The following is a 20,407-nucleotide window of genomic DNA, read 5'->3' on the forward strand; positions in this document are numbered from 1 at the left end:
CATGGGTATGCAATAATGGGCCTACGTGTGCAGGTGTTGGTTGGCAGAGATGTATTAGGCCCTCCCAGTGGAAGTAATTAATATTCCTATGTGGACACTGCTGATGCACATAGCTCCAAAACCTGAAGAGCATATCTACTGGATAGTCCGTAAGCCATTTGGGGAACACATAGGGACTATATCAGTGCCCTGTACCCAATTATCATGGACATCCATGATTACGAATCAGAATCTAACACAGTCCTAACTAAACCCTTCCAGAACTAGTGATATTAGGTCAACAGATGGCGGAATACACGTAATGACTGACAATATCTATATCTATATATATATATATATATATATATATATATATATATATATATATATATACATATATTATTTTATATATATATATATATATATATATATATATATATATTTATACACACAGAAATATATATATATATATATATATATATATATATATATATATATATATATATATATATATATATATATATATATATATATATATATAGATATATAGATATATATATATATATATTACTGTAGATATGCACATGTACATAACTAGGTTACGTTACAGCAATTACGGGTAACATATGTTCAGAGCGGGCATATGTTATATGTTACTGGGAGGTCCAATAAACAAATGTTTACCTCCCACACTGCCCAGCTAGGCCGGTCTAAGATACAGACACGCAATAAAGGTAAATACACCGCTGCTTTTCAAACCACCAGCAGGAAAGTACCAGTGGGAGAGATCTGCAAGGTCTACACTTTAAACATGGATAACGGGGTCCCTTGCGGGACACCAAAAATTCACCATACAGGTGAACCTGTGATAATCAATGCGAGTAGGATGTAGCTGTACATGGAACAGTAGGTTGTGGAAGTGTAATAACACATGGGTTGACAAAACGTATGACGTGTCCTGAGATGGGGAGGGTGGGCAGTGTGTAGGGGTGTGTTCATACCCCAGCTGCGCTCACAGTAAGTATGAGTCATGAGTGCTGTACAGGGTTGTCAGGTAGGGGAATCATGGGTATGCAATAATGGACCTATGTGTGCAGATGTTGGTTGGCAGAGATGTATTAGGCCCACCCGTGGAAGTAATTAATATTCCTATGTGGGCATAGCAGACGCCTATACCTCCCACACTTGAAGAGCACATCTACTGGATAGTCCGTAAACCATTGTGGGAACACATAGGGACTATATCAGTGTCGTGTACCTGATTATCATGGACATCCATGATTACGAATCAGAATGTAACACAGTCCTAACTAAACACTTCCAGAACTAGTACGTTTAGATGGACAGGTGGTGGAATACACGTAATGATTAATGACAACATGTATGAGTCATAAACAGCATGTACCTTGACAAATGTGAATGAATACATATGCCCTGTGACTGTCAATGTGTCAGGTTAATAAAATCAATCATCTAAATGTGTCTCTCAGGGTGTTATGCAGTGTCCCTGATACAGTGTTCATTCTCCCCCATTCGTATGTGAGGTCTGCTAGTGACAGAAAGCACATATTCCGCCAACCACCTTAGGTAGATGATAGCATAGTAGTTTGGGGTTACCACCTGTTCGCCTTTGTGAGGGACACTTCACTCTGGACAGTTGTGTCTTGCAAAATGAATGTTACGGCACATGTCCTGTGATTTCGGGAAAAGCGTTCATATATTGTTTGTAGTGGTTGCATAAAATTATTTTGTTGTATCTGAAACACCTAGATGTTATAGGAAACACTATTAGCAACTATAATGCTACATGAATAACCTTAACTTATGCAAATCAGTGAAGTAGTCAATTATCTACTGGCTGTGGGTATGTGTTGCCTTGCCAAATCTGACATCTCTACATATAGGTCGTATAGGGCTGCCACCTTTCCAAATGGCCAAGGTGGAACCTGCTCTGTATAACTGTCAGACATACCAGGTCAGAACATACCTACAGCCATGCATAGTACAGAAATATACATATTAGCACAAATCAAAGCTTAGTCTAGAAGCAGTCAAGTTGCTTATGCTACTTCACATAACATATCGAAGTGTAATTTATACAATAACCGTTACATGCAACTGTTAGAGAAACATAGAATATAATATCGTCCCCCATTCAGGACATTTGCTATTTCTAGATTATTCTCGCATGACACATATGCCTAATGAGGGACTGTCCCATGCAAAGTGGGAAAGGTGTTACTCCGAAAGTCTAACTTCGGCCAATTTAAAAGGTGGAAAACCTACAATAGGTATGCGGTAGCATGACCCGGCAGAAAGATGCATTTCCCAAAACACATTTACATGTCTGCATTGCAGTGTATCAGTTCCCATGTATCAGCCAGATGGGAGCAGATTGTATGAGGAACATGCATATAATATGATTATGTCACTGGACAGGGCGCTGATTCCGTACAGTTGAACGCCTGCCGTCGCATAATGGTCAGCCATACCCGATACTGTAATTATGTAGTCTGATGTAATAGGCATCACAAGGTATCGCGCCCACCCAACGTGAGTGACAAATGCAAGCACCAATGTCGGTGCACGTGCAAGTGAGGGAGCGAGCAGGTGTAAACGTGTTTGTCTACCAGTATGCGGGTATTGCACTGTTAAAGAAATGTGGTGTCTAAACAAGTATAAGGAGTTGTAACCAGAGGTCAGCAGTGGTTAATACTGCGCAAACCCACGCACAACTGCTCACACCTGCTGGAATGTGCCTTACCCACTCCGTATCCAAAGGCCTTGTTCTGGCCGCAAACAAAGAACCGTCCTTTGCAAGTGTTGGTAGCAACACTCTGCACACACAGCTGATCTGAATTACCAATACACCATGGCATATATACAGACAATAGACAGTACCAAACACATACCATACAGCACAGTCATCCAACAGTATAGCAATGCACTGGTGGATATCCAACAGTATAGCAATGTACTGGCAGATATATACAGACCACTGGTGTTTGCAGACCTGGCCATCTTGTGTTTAAGTGTGTGAGCATGCCCAGTATGACCGTTACGCATGTTGTTGACTGACATTACCATCATACCTTCATGTGTTTGAGCATGCCCAGTATGGTCAACTGGATCACATGTGTCACATGTCCAGGTAGTCAGTACTGTGGTGCCGACCCCTGCATTGAACACTGACAGCTAGCATGCTGTGTCTGCAGGGTAGCTAATGATGATGTGGCATTGACTGTTGCTACATGTCTGCACAGCATGGGGGGACATCCAACTGTATCTACATTCCTACACAGCACCAGGGTGGCGCACATGACTTTCACATGTGTATGTTGGAAGGGGGCACAGCTGACAGTTGTACACTTTTGCTACTACTGTACTGGTATGCCAGGTACTCCATTTCAGTGTGTGGACCTACCTAATTTAATAGCTAGAGGCATACCAGTGTACTTCAGATCCTAGCTTTAATTACCAGCATAGTAGTTTCAGACATCCTAGCCTTCACAACCTACATCCAATGGCCTGGCCTGCTGTAGTCTGTGTGTGTGTCTGTGGGGGTTGGGGTCATCCATTGGGCATATCCAGAGGCCATTGTATAGCATTTGTCTGTATTGGTCTACACCTGTCCAGCTGTATGAGACTTGTGTGGGCTGTATGGACACACATGATGTTCAGCCCATAACCTGCAGTAGGTTAGGACACCCTGTGTACTACTGGCTACTATTGTGACCCCGGTATGTGCTATAGATGTCATGGTGCCACTATGGACATGTATTGTCTGCTGCCCTAACATTCAGCCACCAAATTCCCTTGTATGCACACATCCATACCATAGCTACAGGTTAAAACACATTCTAATACAACTGCCAATTGGTAGGTTGATTGACTTACCTTGGGGGTGTGCCAGGCCTGAGGATGGTGCAGGAGGGCTGCCTATGTCGGATGCACACAGTGCACTTCTTATACATGGCTGAGCACAGGTAGTGTCATGTTTGGCATCCTTTTTACTGTCTGTACGAGTCAGAGAGGGTGAAATTCCCAGGGTACCTACTGTGTCAGTGCATATGCCATGCATTGCCTCTTTGCCAAGGGCAGGTCATACTGCGCATGTCTCCTTTCGCCTACTGGGTCCAGCTCAGGTAATTTCTCCTCTGAGTCACACTGTGCCTGTACAGGCCTTGACATTGGTGGGGGGCTGTGTGGCCCTCCCCCATGCTGTTCCTGCTGCAAATGTTTCCGCAGGATCATATTGTGTAGCATAGCACATACCATAACAATTTGGGTGCATGTAGCTGGTGAATACTGCAAGGCTCCACCGGATGTGTCCAGACACCAGACCCTTGACCTGAGCATCCCAAACACACGCTCAATTATATGTCTTGCCTGTGCATGTGCCTCATTATGGTGTAGTTGTTCAGGTGTGTGTGCATTGCTGATGGGTGTCATCAGCCATGACTCCAGTGGTTACCCAACATCCCCCACCAGGTGACTGTAGGGGATGTCCATATTGGCAAAGCTGTGGTACAGCTGCGTCAGATGCCATATATCGGAATTGTCATAGCTTCCAGGGCAGCCAGCACACACATTCAGTATAATGGCCTGACCATCACATACAACCTAGCTGTTGGAGGGTATGCCCCTGAGGTTAATGTAGGCCCTACCCCGCTCACCGGGTGGTGCTTTGATGCATACGTGCATGCAAGCTATAGCACCCAGTACCCCAAGGTAGTCTGCCATTTGGTGGAAGAGACGCATATTGCTGGTCAACACCTCACGTGTTGAGGACATGTACATGCTCACTGGCATGTGGTGACATGTCATCTATGAACTGGTGCAATACTCTGGATGCAGATGCCTGTGAGATCCCCATGATATCCCCAGTTGTGCTTTGGGAGGTACCTGTGGCTAGTATACCTAGGCCTACACATACCTTGGTATCCACTGGGATGGGTTTCCCTCGGCCTGTTCGATGTGTCAGGTGTGGCCGGCACAGCTCAACAAGCTGCTGTAGGAGGTCTCTGTAAACCCCATAGTGCTCCACTATCTCCAGCTCATGTAGCCCCTGGTAGTTTACCCTGGGTCTGTAAAGTCTTTTGTCTCCTCACTAAGGGCTGTTCGGCAGCATTCACATCCTCACCACCCTAAGCATCCTGCACATGTTGGTCTATGTTGACTGCTTCAGCCCTTCTCATTTGGTTGGATTGTGTCAAGAAATGTCCCCGCATGTATACACTGGTGGTGTAGAGTGTGGAAGAAACCTGTGTGTATGGTGCTTGGTCACTTTATCGTAGTGTTCTGGGCCCGGATGGGCATGTAGTCTGCTGATTGTGCTAATTATCACCTGATTGCGCAGCTTGTTCACCTTGACTACTCCACTACTGCTGTTGTCCCTCCCAATTTCACTAGGCAGGTATAGACACACTCCTAGCTTAGGCATGCTAAGGCAGGAGCAATCCCAAGGCACAGGGCTCCAATGTACGTACAGTATGCCTGACACCCCCCCCATGCTTTCACCTATATTCGAGTCCTGCACCTGGCTATCTATACATATACACTCTTGGGATCTGCATCACACCCTGGGGATAAATGGGATTCACTATTTTCAACCTCATTTGCATAGTGTTGTCTTCTAATACATAGTTATATGATCCATACTGATCCTCCAAAATAATAACCACTGCTTACTGTCACTCAGATCCACACACAACTGGTTAAAGTTGCCTTACTATCACCGTATTCGATGTCCCTTGTTCTTCCCAGCAACAAAATAACCAGTCTCTACATGATTAGAACCCGGGACCCTGCACACCACAGACAATGTGCTTATGGCAGATATACATGCATCCGAGCTGATCATGTACAGATCATCCAGCACAGACATTCAGTAGTATAGGACATGTATTCCATCATGTAGATTTATGTGTGGTAATGTCCACACATATATATATATATATATATATATATATATATATATATATATATATATATATAGATATATATATAGATATATATATATATACATACATATACATACATACACACACACACACACACACACACACACACACACACACACACACACACACACACACACACATATACACACACACATACGAAGATATATAATTTATATTACAACAGCAGACTACATGACACCAAAGCATTAGACAAGAATGAAAAGGAAACCACATGTGCCACCTGCATTATGTAGTAGTGTTACTATCAAAGCAAGTGTGTTTCATTGCGTCACATGGGTCAGACTTTATTAAGGGTAAGAGTAGGGCTGCTGACATTTACTCACCAGACCTATTGGCGAATGTATGCGTATGTCTTGCCAACCCATTCTCTTGGGCGATTATGACATTTGTGGACACTATATAGGAAAACAACAAAACACACTCAACACATCCTGGAACTAGCCACTCACAGCTACCAAGACATAGGATATGACTGCCAAACACAGACACCTGTCATGCCTTGAAATAGAACACCTACCTGTCTATTCTATCACACTACAGCATTATGTAGTTACAGAACACGCTACAAAGATTACTGGATCACAGAACTCCCAGAGGCATACTACTAGGTGGGTGACATCATCAGCAATGGAAAAGACACCGATAGGGATTTATGGAGAGCGAGCAGTCTAAAAGCATTATTCTGTCCCCAGGCAGCTGGAAACACACACAAACACTTGGCAGGGATGGGATTACAACATAGACCTAACTATCTTATCTCACTACAACATTACACAGTTACAGGACACGCTACCGAGATTATTGGATCACAGCACTCCCAGAGGCATCCTTCTAGGTGGGTGACATCATCAGCAATGGAAAAGACACTGATAGGGATTGTATGGAGAGTGAGCAGTCTAAAAGCATTACTCTGTCCCAAGGCAGCTGGAAACACACACACATACACACACTTGGCAAGGCTGGGATTAGAACATAGACCTAGTTACCTTGTCACACTACAGCATTATGCAGTTACAAAATGTGCTACCAAGATTACTGGATCACAGCACTCCCAGAGGCATACTTCTAGGTGGGTGACATCATCAGCAATGTAAAAGACGCCGATAGGGATTGTATAGAGAGTGAGCAGTCTAACAGCATTACTCTGTCCACTGGCAGCTGGAAACACACACACACTTGGCAGGGCTGGGATTAGAACACAGACCTAACTACCTTATTACATTACAGCATTATGCAGTTACAGAACGCACTACCGAGATTACAGCACTCCCAGAGGCATACTTCTAGGTGAGTGACATCATCAACAATGGAACAAACGCCGATAGGGATTGTATGGAGTGTGAGCAGTCTAAAAGCATATTACTGTCCCAAGGCAGACGGAGACAAACACACGCCAGTGGTGTGAGCAGGACAACTGCCTATCTACAGACCACTATTACAACACTACATAGATATGAGATGTGCCACAGACACTACACCTTTCAAGACAGTCAATATGACCTTCTAGGAATGCAGAAATCAACATGGATGCTGGCAGTTACGGCGTACATACCTGCGAACCAGTGTGTTCAATGTAGGAATCCATCCTGAAGTGGGGTATGGTCATCTGTTGCTTGGATGACCACTATCGCTATACAGGATTACAATGGTCATGCCCATACACATAGAGGCACATAACCGACACAAGGTGTCACTGGGCATGCTCACAACTAAGTAGCACACATCCGTTTGGAATGCACTATGTGTCCATCTACACAACTGTATACTGGGCATGCTCGCACACTTAGTAGCGAAGGGCTGTCTTGTATGCACTCTGATTCTAAACACGGAAGGGCACAGTGTATCGATAGTCATCATTGTTAGCATGAACGCTGCACTACATATATCTGACACCGGTCTTCTACACACCGTCTGCTGCTGTCCATCACCTTAGCTGTACCAATCTAAACCTGGCACACTAATACCACCCATGATGATGTCCCGCGAGGAGTGGCTACTTCACCCATATAGTACCATTCATAGATGAATGTCCTGAGACCAGGTAAACACCCTGACACCTAGAGGACAACTGCATTGTATGTGTATGCTAAACAGTGCTAGATGTGTAGCGTTCATAATCACAGCTGCCAATCTAGATCCAACAATGGGGAATACTGACATCTGTGCAGTGAGGAACACCTGGCATAAGGCTCAGTTATACACAATAGCACTACCACCATATACCTCAGATACAGACATGTGGGCCATAACACCATTATGGACCACTCCAGGTGGTAGTGTCCCCACGTACATGAAGGCCACTCACATGTACTGACCAGTATACTCTCAAAAGCCATCACAGATGTGTCAGGTGCAGATCACAGTGTCAAATGCCACATTCTAGGATGTAGCCCTCAGACATCACCATGTCCTTGGACCAGCAACACACATCCATACATTAGTACAACACCATGTTACTCATGACCAGTGGACTGTACCTAGCTGTACAGCAACTGTGCAGACTACCCATGTACTGACAGGGTTCCATCATGTGTTATGCAATGCAATGATACCACTGTTCATAACCAGGTCGGCTGTACACATAACAGGGGCCCTGGGTCATATACAGCTGTAACAGATAACTGTTATTGTACACCAGTAAATACACTCATGTTTGGATATGACATACATGTACCTGCCGTGGATATGTACATGCCCCACACACACACACAACACATATGTACATAGCATAGTTTTTGCTGTCCTTCATGCAGACAAGTGGCTACAGCAATTACACGCATGCACATCGAAGGTAGGTCCATGACTGTTGAATGCTAACAGTACATAAGGTGTGATAGCAATGTTGACTGAGTTAACATTCCCTCTGTACTGGTTACCCATGACAACTATCATATCATACAACAGTCCATGTGTCATGTATGTCATCACACATGTCCACCAATTGCAATGCATACAAACATGGCTACATGACAGGAATGTAGGACCTACACACATGTACATGTAGTGGTTTGCATTCAGCTACCATGCATGAACAGTAGCTGATGTTTGCAGTTCATCTGTGTCTTACTACAACATGCAGTTGCAATACAGCCCCATCCTTGACACCTCTATATGGTGAAATACTGACAGTACGGTAAGATGTACATCAGGTATGGATGGATGTGTGTACATAAAGTGGTGGGCCAACTTTGCAGATGGATGTTTGCTGAAGACAGCTCACAGGTGTGTCACAAGCCGTCCTGCCATAACATGTGCAAACACTAAGCTATGTTTCTGTTAATTGAAGGTGAAGACATACAACCTATACAGTGGTCAGGGTGTCACTGACTGTAAATCACTTGACACCTGTAACAATTAAGTCCTCCCATGTGCATATAGCAGCACAATTGCTGAAGGTAGCATCGGTACACATTGTAATGCAGGCAATACTGTTGCATGTCAGTCAGACGTATCATAAGATAGCAGGTGTATGATTCACAGTACTGCCATGTGTGTTTGCCTGTGTGTCCATATATGCCACGTATGGTGGGGAATACATCCCAATTGTTACACACCCCTGTACACTGTTATAGAGATCTGTACATACTGCAGTGTAGAAAGCAAGACATAGGCAGGGGTGGTGTGTGTATCACACACGTTAGCTATCTGTATGTGCATGACATAGGTGAATTCAACTGTGGACTCCACAGTGTGTGTGTGTGTGTGTGTGTGTGTGTGTGTGTGTGTGTGTGTGTGTGTATGTATGTATGGCTGTCTGGTGCATGCAGTGAGGATGTATGCTACCATAGTGAACAGATAGGACCCCTAACCCCTCCAGTTGATGCAATCTACTACCCTGTTGATGCCGTCTGTCTTAAGCATTACTGACTACATGTACATGTTCATTCTCTGTGTCACGTCATGTGAGTGCACAGTACTGTAATGGTGATTACCACATAGGCAGGGGTCCTCACCTCAACACTATCAAGTGTGTGTGTTATAGTGTTGTTGACCCCGTGAGTGTGGGCGTGTTACTGTGTCTGAATACATGTGTGTGAATACCTGTGTGTGTGTGTGTGTGTGTGTGTGTGTGTGTGTGTGTGTGTGTGTGTGTGTGTGTGTGTGTGTAGTTGTGTGTTCTCATCCTGTAATGTGAATGTGTATTACTGCTACATAGTGAGGCCTCATGCTATCAACTGGCCTCTACCCTTGACATCAGCTAGACCGCTGTGTAAACCCCCTCACCATGTAATTGTACCTGTGATGTCACCCGGTATGGATGTCAAGTCTCCAGCCACTGTAGCTTAGTACACAGCTCAAATGCTCCTGGATCAGTAGATGTGTAGACATCTTTGGAATGTCAGCCTTTCTAACAGTGAGGTTGAGGCTACGTATAGCATGCTGGTATTGCCATACATGCCTGTGAGTAGTCCCCATTTACACATGGGAAACTGCAAGCACTGGTACTTAATGGCACATGCAGTTAGACCTTAAGGAGGGAAGCAGGGCATCATTACCAACATGCTGTTACTGTTGTTACCAAGACACATACTGTGAACATAAAACAATGCATTCTAAACCTATACTACATGGTATGTCTGCTGTGTGTCAACAGTACACAACAATTGTAATATACAATTATCTTCCTATTTTGTTCACCCTGTGCATCAGACCATAAGAGCATGTCCCTGCACCAATGGTTTGGATGACAGGGATGCGGCACAGGGGTCATCATATGCACAGGGTGATAATGTTTGCCACGTGCCTAGGCTACATCAGTGGATGACATCATGTGTCTGGGTTAGGGGCTGTGATCTAATTGGCCATGTGTGGTTGTTATGCATGTGAGTGTTGTGGTGCCCTACAGATGTTTCTGGTGTGTGTGTGTGTATGTGTGATCACAGTTCTGCCATGTGTCTGGCCTATACAGGGGTATTATTGACAGATTGTATAGACCAGGATTTACAGCTCACTGTGTCTGGCCACGTCCACGTGACCTGTGCCTGCCAGGGGTTGCACAGGCACTACCAGGCAGAGGTACAGATTGGGTACTGTCCGATGCCACATGTCCACTGGAACCGTGTCCCCACTGGACACACACACACACACACAGACACAGACACACACACACCATGCATGTGATTTGACAGAAGGTATGAAACATGCATGTGATACAGCAGACGGCATGCAGCTCAGACATTAATAGTGGTAGTTATCATACATCTGTGGGTTGCACACAACAGCAGGCATGTGTCATAGCAGAAGCCATGCATTTCACACAATCATGGTAGTAAGCATGCATCCCTGTGATACACCATGTGGACCAGCACAGGTTAACAGTACACATGGCTGATGTGAGGCATATGACCTTGACATTAACATGTAGTATGGCATGTAATTTGCTGACGTGTGCATTGACATGCATACATGTTTGACACAATGGTGTCCTGACACATGTACAGCGGTGTAATGGTGTCACATTGCAGTGTTGTCTGTGTGCCCTACAGATAGAATACACTTTTAGCAGATGTGCATGACCATTGAAGGGTATTATGAGGTGTCTATATTGCTATACAGTGTGAAGTACAGACACAGTGCCATTGCATGGAATCATGAGGCGTCTCTATTACTAAACAGTCTTGAATACACACACAGTGCATAGCCATGACTGTGTGCATAGACAATACATAAATACTGTGGATTGTGACCAATGTTGCTGAGGTGTATACACACTAAACCATGATGTGTCATGTGTGACAGGTCACTAAAAGACATACGGATGACACCCCTGCACAACTGCTAACATTTCTTAGCTGCCTGGTAACCGTGTCTACATGTGGCAGACTTGTCAATACACCATGTACCACATGACATTTATGTTCCACACACACGAGGTGCACGGCTGACAGTGATGTCCAACAGCAGCAAGGGAAATGTACGGTATCTGTGGCCTGATGTGGTGTCTGTGTATGTATGTATGTGGATGCTGTACAGGTGACTACTGTCATGCTGTGACACAGTCATGATGTTCAACACATCTTATGTGGTCAAATTAAGTGACACCTCCACAAGCTGTGCACAGGCTTTTAGGATGTCCAGTGTTCCACATCTACTATATAACTATTTAACAAAGGCTATAGTTGGACCATGTGTATACAATGTACAACAGGGTGTGCACACATACACATCACATCTACTGTGTGTTGCTACATGTCTCTGGCTATCCTCCATGGCCATGTTTGAACATGTGTTGGCCAAATGTTTGTGATGGCCATCTATCTCACATGTCTGTGTTGTCCCATATGACATACTCCCATAGATGTCAGATACTCCACTGCCCACAGCGTTATGCAGACAAAGGATTGTATGTTTGGTATGCGGGGTATGTTTTATGGAATAGTGAGACAATGTTGCAGCCGGACCACTACATGTCATGGACATGTCAGATGGCACATCACAATGTGTGCACTCATTGCAGGGGCATATTCCACAATGGTGAATCCTGTAGGCTGCCCATACTCTAGCTCACTGTGTAGTGTTGTTTGCGTACCCCCACATGTGTTGTTCTGATGTATAGTACATATTCCTACATTGCACATCACCTCCACCATTGTATGCACAGCTGTCCACACATCTAGCAATGATAGTTTCTGTGGTTTCATGTCGGTGTTTCATTTAGTTTGTATGTATTGCACATGGGTAGCCAGTGTTATTGAGGAAAGCTGTGACCTGTATATCATGACTGGACCATACATTATGTGTACATGTGTTAACTGGCCACATGGTGACTAGATCTGTGCATTAACATGCCTGATACTGATAACTGTCTCACCTGCAATGGCCTGCTGTCTCTGCGGCATGCCAGAGGTACCTATATAGGGGTGACACAGCAGTATGATTATTATCCATGACTGTATGACAGCTACAGGGTGCAATGTGCATGTTAACACATTCGCCAGTACAATAGGATATACTATGGAGTATGCACATGTGTGCATACTCAGGGTAGCATACTATAGTATGCGGCATGTGTTTAAACATACCTTGTATATGATGTTACATTACATATTGTACAGTGACACATGTAACTAAATGGGATATAATTATATGTACAGTAGTGACTTACCAGGCAACTCCAGGCTCGGTGGTTGGGAGACACCCACCTCCACAATGGCAGCTTGATTCACCAGCTGATACAGAAACCCTCCATAAGGGTGTCACTGTGATGGATACCTGGTGTCGATAACATGACCTCAAGCTGCATGCCACAAGGTGCATAAACATCCCCTTTGGATTACACCAATCACCCACTGACTATCACATAGGTGGTAGTCCCCTACATACATGAGACATTATAAGTGATCTTAGAACACAAGTAGATAACACCCACTCCTTTGATAACCATATTGTCAAGGTGGCATGGATATCCTTCTAAGTGGCCACCCTAATCTGTAACGGGTTTGTAGCCGGAACAAAGACAGCCATTGAACCTCTCTACTCCTGACCTATGAAACACGTTCAAGGGTACAACACCCCATTTGGGGTGTATCTTACGAAACAACAGCAACGGCTTTAAATACCACAATATTAACACACCAAGAGGATTACTGACCTCTGAAGCATGATGTTTGCAGCCCAACTACAGAAACCCCAACCGTACTCATTTGCATACTGCATACTCAAAGGTGATCTCTGCTGAACATACAAGGCCCATGTCCAAAACAATACTGATGGATATGCTCCACATAAGCAACATAAGCAAAAGCCAGTGAGAGCAACATGCTCTGGGATATTTACCCAAATGCAACGATGACTAGGACATGCTGGAGGAATACATTCCTGAACCAAACACTCACCATGCTTTGGAGCATGATTTCTATGTACATCAGGCAGGGACCCTCACTAGCACTCTTCAAGTGATACCTCGATGGGTGGATGGGAGACAGACATGTATGCCAGGGATCATTGCAGTGGCTCTAGTGTATACAGGTGCAGGAAACAAATGGCTCTGCTGTTCACAGGCACAGGACACTAACCTAGGGAGGTACCGCAAGTGACAACACTGTAGTTGGGCTTACGAATGGACTTGGCCAGACAGCATAGTACCTAACTATGAACCTATGAAGCTATTACATGTCCTTTGTGCATGGATAATTGAGTAGCTCTTCCATTTCAATTAGCTATCATGCTGTTACAATGTCTGGTGACTACAAGCCATATGTATCCTGTTATTGTGTATTGTACGTGCCAATAGACATACCTGATGTTTGCATAATATACCAGTAATGCTATGTAAAATTTTTGACATATCTACCTTCAATACTGTACATCTCACATTTTTGCAACAATATCCCATAATGCAAAGCATAATTGCACAGCAGGACCACCTTAGACATGTTATTCTCAGTTATACGCCCATACATATGCCTACTGTTACAGTATATCAGCATATACTATCCCCTGTTATGGCACGTACTTGTTGGATAAACCCTGCAACTGACAGTGGCTGGAGTGTAATTGTTGTGTTTAAAGCCCATATGTAGCATCCCTTGTGGTGTATGAGGTGTTTACCTTGTGGCCCACAGCAGTACACACAATTTCTACAAGCGTTACTATGCTCAACAAGACCTCACTACATAATACCTTTTCCCACTGTATGCATTGCGTACACTTTCATTAATACAGAACAGGCACTACACACACTAACATACTGAGTGTTCTACATACCTTCTTAGTGGTCCGAGTTTACAAAAATATCTGTCTTACTCCTTTCCTGTTTCGACGGTTTTATGGTATGTGCATACAGTTTGAATGTATGGCAAGCCATCCTTTTATACGTAGATACCAGTAACATGTGGTATCCTGCCACCAATTGGTGTTCCGGAGTTGATAATTACATGCACATCAGCTGTGCAGCTACTCCATTAGCCAATTACACGGCAACAGTGTGGTATAATTGAATACTCCACTTGGGCGTTGTCCTTTTGCCCTACCTTTGAGGAAGACGGCCTGGATGTGTTGTTTGTGATGAACTGCAACTGCTATATGGAGTGACACAGATATTTTGACTTCATGTCCTCCGTGAATTGTGTGTGATGGCTAGAGGATGTAGTTCTACATGTGAGTGTAGCTGTTATCTCAACCATCTGATACGAGACTATTGCAAACAAAACCTGTAACATCAGTGTTTGTTCCATTGTACAACAGCAACAATTTCACATAGCACCATTACAGTGTGTCTCTCACAAGATATGTTAAGGCTTCTGCAGATGTCATTGAGTGAGTGGATGTTTGTGATGTTATTACAGTCTGTATTGCAATTGTTTCAGGTGTGGGGGAGATGTAGGTGGGTGTACATAGCAGATAAAGGTTTGTGGGGACTGCATTTATACATATTCCATATGTGTGTGAGGGCACCTTCCCTAATTGAAGACCTATCACTTAGAAGACTAATACTATGGCTATTGCAGGCTTATTCATTAAGCCATTGTTAATTGGTTCCTATATAGCATGCAGGTGATGTTGATCCTTCAATCCCTCCGGAAATACATCAATATGTAATGAAATGTTGCTACATGAAAGCTTTCTCATATATTTCTGTCACAGATATTTGCACTCATTGGAGTTGTGTTGGTGACTGAACCTCTTGCAGCCTAAAGCCAGCTATGACCACACCTACTGTAATAATCTACCTCCAAGTTAGCATGAACAGACACACGAAACAAGCACACACACATTACAGTCCCACGGAAATACACACTGCACTCAGAACACACACTTACACACACTACAACAGTCAGAAACACACTTAAACACAGTACCTACCTGGACCACAGCACCAGCGGCAATAACTAAATGTCCCTTAACATCGTGATAATAGTACTCGCGGTTCTAGTGTTCCGGTACTGTGGTCTTTCGGTCTTTAAGCCTCGTGATTACGCGTGTCGGTATGTAAAGCATTCGGTAGTTGGCAGTATCCTATTTATTTGTACCTCCATGGTTGTGTACATGTTGTTAACTTATCTATATATTTGCAGATATATGTATATCCGTATATATCGACATATATCTCTCTATCACCCTTTCTATCTCTATAATATATATATATATATATATATATATATATATATATATATATATATATATATATACATAGAGAGAGAGAGAGAGTGAACACACCTTTCGTTGGGTACATGGCGGTGTATACTATTTCCTGAATTCCGCCCTTTTGTGTTTTAACCTGTCACATACACACCTGCCGTTGGTACATCTCAGGTAGCTTAGTGGTAGGTGATTGTGTACATGGTTGTGTGTTCTACTCCTGGCAGTGGTCATGTTACCTCTCAGAGCAGCCACTATTAGTACAATGGTGAATAATGCAAATTTCAGCTGTTCTGGCCATCTTTGACCATGATCTGCATGATATTCAGCAAAGCTTAGACCTGTTTTGCTCATATCCATGTAATCATGTTTAAACAAAGCTTACCGTCACTTGCTGGTGCATAAACCTACTAACATGTGCTTAAAAGTGCTCTAATGACCTGCATCCAACATCCATTATTCATGGCATCAGAATTACGTAACAGCCCTTGCAGGTCATGGAACCGGGAACATGCACGACACAGTCAGTGGCTTTACCACTTGGGCATCTGGGATATGTACAAGTGTTATGGTGTTTTGTATGTGGACTACGGCTGTTCCTCCATACTGCAAACAAATGTGTAACTCAGTTAGTTTACATATGGATGATACCTATTAATGGTATATCCAAGTGATGTTTAATGGATGTGCTCCAGCTATGGGAATCCATGTCACAGTGAGCCACACACTGTAATGTGCTACACCTTGCCACAACCATAACTGGAGAATGCTGAGGTGATGGATACCTGTCATGGGTACTCCCCATGCTTTGGAACTACATCCCTGATTACATTATATGGAGCCCCTCATTAACACACCAGGGAATCCTTGCAGAGTGGGTGGGGAACAGTGGTTACACCCAATGATCCTGCAATTGGCTCTGCTCCACAGAGGGACAGTTAGTTAATTGATGGGGTGGCGACAGCAGACACATTTTGCCTAGGCTGATGGATGGCCTCTGACAATCAGGCATGTACCTACCGATGTACCTAGGAACCTATACATACAGTATCAACGCATGCTGTTGGCTTCGTTTACTGTTCAGGTTTGGCTTATCTTGTTCCAATAGCTGTTGTGTGTGCAATAGTTGAGGGCTGCCTATGTAGGATTCACACAGTACACCACCTATACATAACAATTTACAGGTGGTAGTGTGTGTGTGCCATCCATTTTACTGTGTGTGCGGGTGGAAAAGTGTGTCAGTCCATAGGGGCCTACACTGTCAGTGTATGTGCTATATGTTCCCTCTTTGCCAAGGCATGGGCATATTGGGCACACCTCCGTCTGCCTACTGGGGCTGGCACAGAGTGTTCGTGGTCTGAATCCCTCTGTGCTTGTGATGCCCTTGGCAATTTCGGTGGGCTGTGAGGGCTTCACCATTATGTCCCTGCTGCAGCTTTTTCCACAGGATCATATTATGTAGCATGGCACATACTATGAAGATGTGGGCACACATGCCTGGAGAGTACTGCAAGGCTCCATCAGATATGTCCAAGCTCAGCATCCCAAACACATGCTCTATGATGATTCTGGTTTGTGCGTGTGCCTCATTATGGCGTTCTTGCATGGGTGTGTGTGCATTTCTGATGGGAGTCATCATCCATGGCTCCAGTGCATAGCCAGCATCCCCCACAAGGTGGCCATATGGGATGTCCCCCCTGACTAATAACTGATACAGCTGTGAGGCATGCCAAATGTGAGAGTCATGGTAGCTTCCAGGGCTGCCAGCACACACATCTGTGATAATGCCCTGGGCATTGCACATGACCTGTCAGTTGATGGAGTGGTATCCCTTGCGGTTTATGTACCGCCTACCATGCTCACTGGGTGGTGACTTGATATGTATGTGCGTGCAGTCTATTGCACCCAGTTTCTCTGGGTAGTCTGTGTACATTTCTGTATGTTTATGCTACGCCTGCACCACTTCATGAATCACTATGTACCTTCATTTGCATGCTGCAGTACTGCACATGGGGTGATTAGCATACATGAGCCGAGAGCTGCTCAGATCTGGTGTATGCTGGTAGTGCACTTGGAATTGGATCATACCTGAATTGCTCGGTGGCCATATTTGGCATTATACTGCCTACGCTACGCCTGGTGCAAGCTTCATGAATCCTGGGGTTTGTATTTTTCCCTTAAGTCGGTTTATTTGTTTTTTTTTTTTTCTGTGTGTACAGCTTCACACATTTTGCTGATTTTTATGAAACTAATTTTATGTCATTTACAGGGTAAAATGCAAGACTAAATTAAGACTATATGTAAGTTTAAAATATGGATAATAAGATTCTTTCTTATTTATATTCATGCATAATGCTTAACTTTATGGATTTATCTTGATGTGCTGCCTTTATTCATATTCTCAAGAACTTTTGTTCTTCTTTGTTTTATCTTTGATAATGGGCAGATGTAAATGAATCCTATTTTATGTTATAATGAAGCAAAAGACATTTTCATATGGCAGTTTAGTGCCAAGTATATTATCTTTTGACCTTCAGACAAGGTCTTTGACGATTTTCCCTCTACATTGCATACGTTTACCAATATGCTTATATGACATGGCAGACAGAACTAGTAAGTGAAAATTCCGGCTAATATTGTCTGCTAGAAGACAAGGGAATACAGAGGAGAAATCAATGGCATATCATTCTGATAATACTTTAATGCTACAGTGTTTAGTTGAACATATGGAGTGATCACTCATAGCACAGTTGTATGGTTGTAACATCTTGCACTATTTGAAGTGATGCCTCATAATGCAAGGTGCTACAACCATACAACTATATACAGCTCATTCCCTACATGTAGTAGCCTTTCTGAGTACAATAAGCTAGGTAGTAAATGGGGAGATAGAGAGCAAAGGATGGGTAGGGGTCACATTGCTGCCTCACAGCAAGAGGTTCTCTTGTTCAGTTCTTGGCTTATTTGTCTTCTTTGCAAAGTATGCATGTCATCCTGCTGCACACAGGGGATTTTTATGAGTGTTTTCATTTTCTCCCACATTCTAAAAACAAATCATATATCTCCGTTTTTCAGAAGCAAAAATAAATGACCTTGTGTGGTAGTATTTTGCCATCCTTCCATCCATCAATCCATCCATCCATCTATCCATCTATCCACAACCCTTTTTCCAATTTTTGCACAAGCAGTCAGGATGTCATGTCAATGGAGACAATCATGTGGAGCTAATGTTTAAAATTCTGGGTGGTTAGTTATACTGCAGTTGTTTTTCCATACCTCACACATGTGCACACTCACATCTGCAGCCAATTTGGTATCTCCAATCTATCTACCACGTCTTTGGAATATGACAGAAAACAGGAGCACCTATAGAAAATCCAGACAAGCACAGGGAGGACATGAAGACATCACACAGAATGTACTTCATGAACTTATATTTTTCCATAATTTTTGTCCATTTTTAGTTTTTTAAAAGTGTTTCTGAGTGGTATCCCACATTCCTAGTAAAAGTAGGAAGAGCTATGTAAAATTTGGTATCCACATTGGATTTTTGGCAAAATGTTTCAATGTGTTTTACATGTCTGCAGGTTGAGAGGTATGCTTTCATGGCTTACTCTACAAAATAAGTCATTGACCATGAAAGTACTAGATCATAAATTCCAGTGGAAAAAGAAGCATAGAACAAGACAATGTGTATTAGAACAGAGGAAAACCTGAAATTATTTATGCTTATTTTTATTGTATTTAACATTTGTTCACTGAGAAAATCTGACTGGACAATATCCCATTTCAATGGAGGCCTGGGGAGAAAAGCTGCACATTTACATAATATGGCTACAGTTAAATAAAGTTGTTACAAAGCATACTATAGAAGATCGACATATTGACTAAGTAAACATTCAGCTTCATCTCATACAATGTGAGGCTGTACATACATACATACATGCATATATACATAAATAGTACAAATATTTGGGCAGCTATAATAAGTGAAAAAAGAACAGTTTCAGTAGATAAAGTAAGGTGCAGTTCATGGAGATGACATTATACACACAGAGTACACTCTTTGGAAAACACATGACTTGACAGTATAGCCTAGACAAAAATTATATTTGATGTTTGTTTAAGAAATAGATTTTACTAATTCTTTCCCTCTGAACATAGTCAACATATGCTGGTGGTAGAATGAGGGAGGGACTAGTTTTGCTTGGGGTGGTGCAGAAGCAGAGCCACGTCTTATTTAGGTAGTCTTTTAGTAGTAGTTTGAAGCTGGAGTAGTTAGAGGGGATCTAATTTGCATAGGGATAGAATTTTAATTTTCAGGAACAGAGTATGAGTAGAGAGTTTGGCCAGAGGATCTTTGT

The sequence above is a fragment of the Protopterus annectens genome, chromosome 2.part1 (assembly GCF_019279795.1).
Source record: "Protopterus annectens isolate FY-2018-M chromosome 2.part1, PAN1.0, whole genome shotgun sequence".
NCBI lineage: Eukaryota > Metazoa > Chordata > Ceratodontiformes > Protopteridae > Protopterus > Protopterus annectens.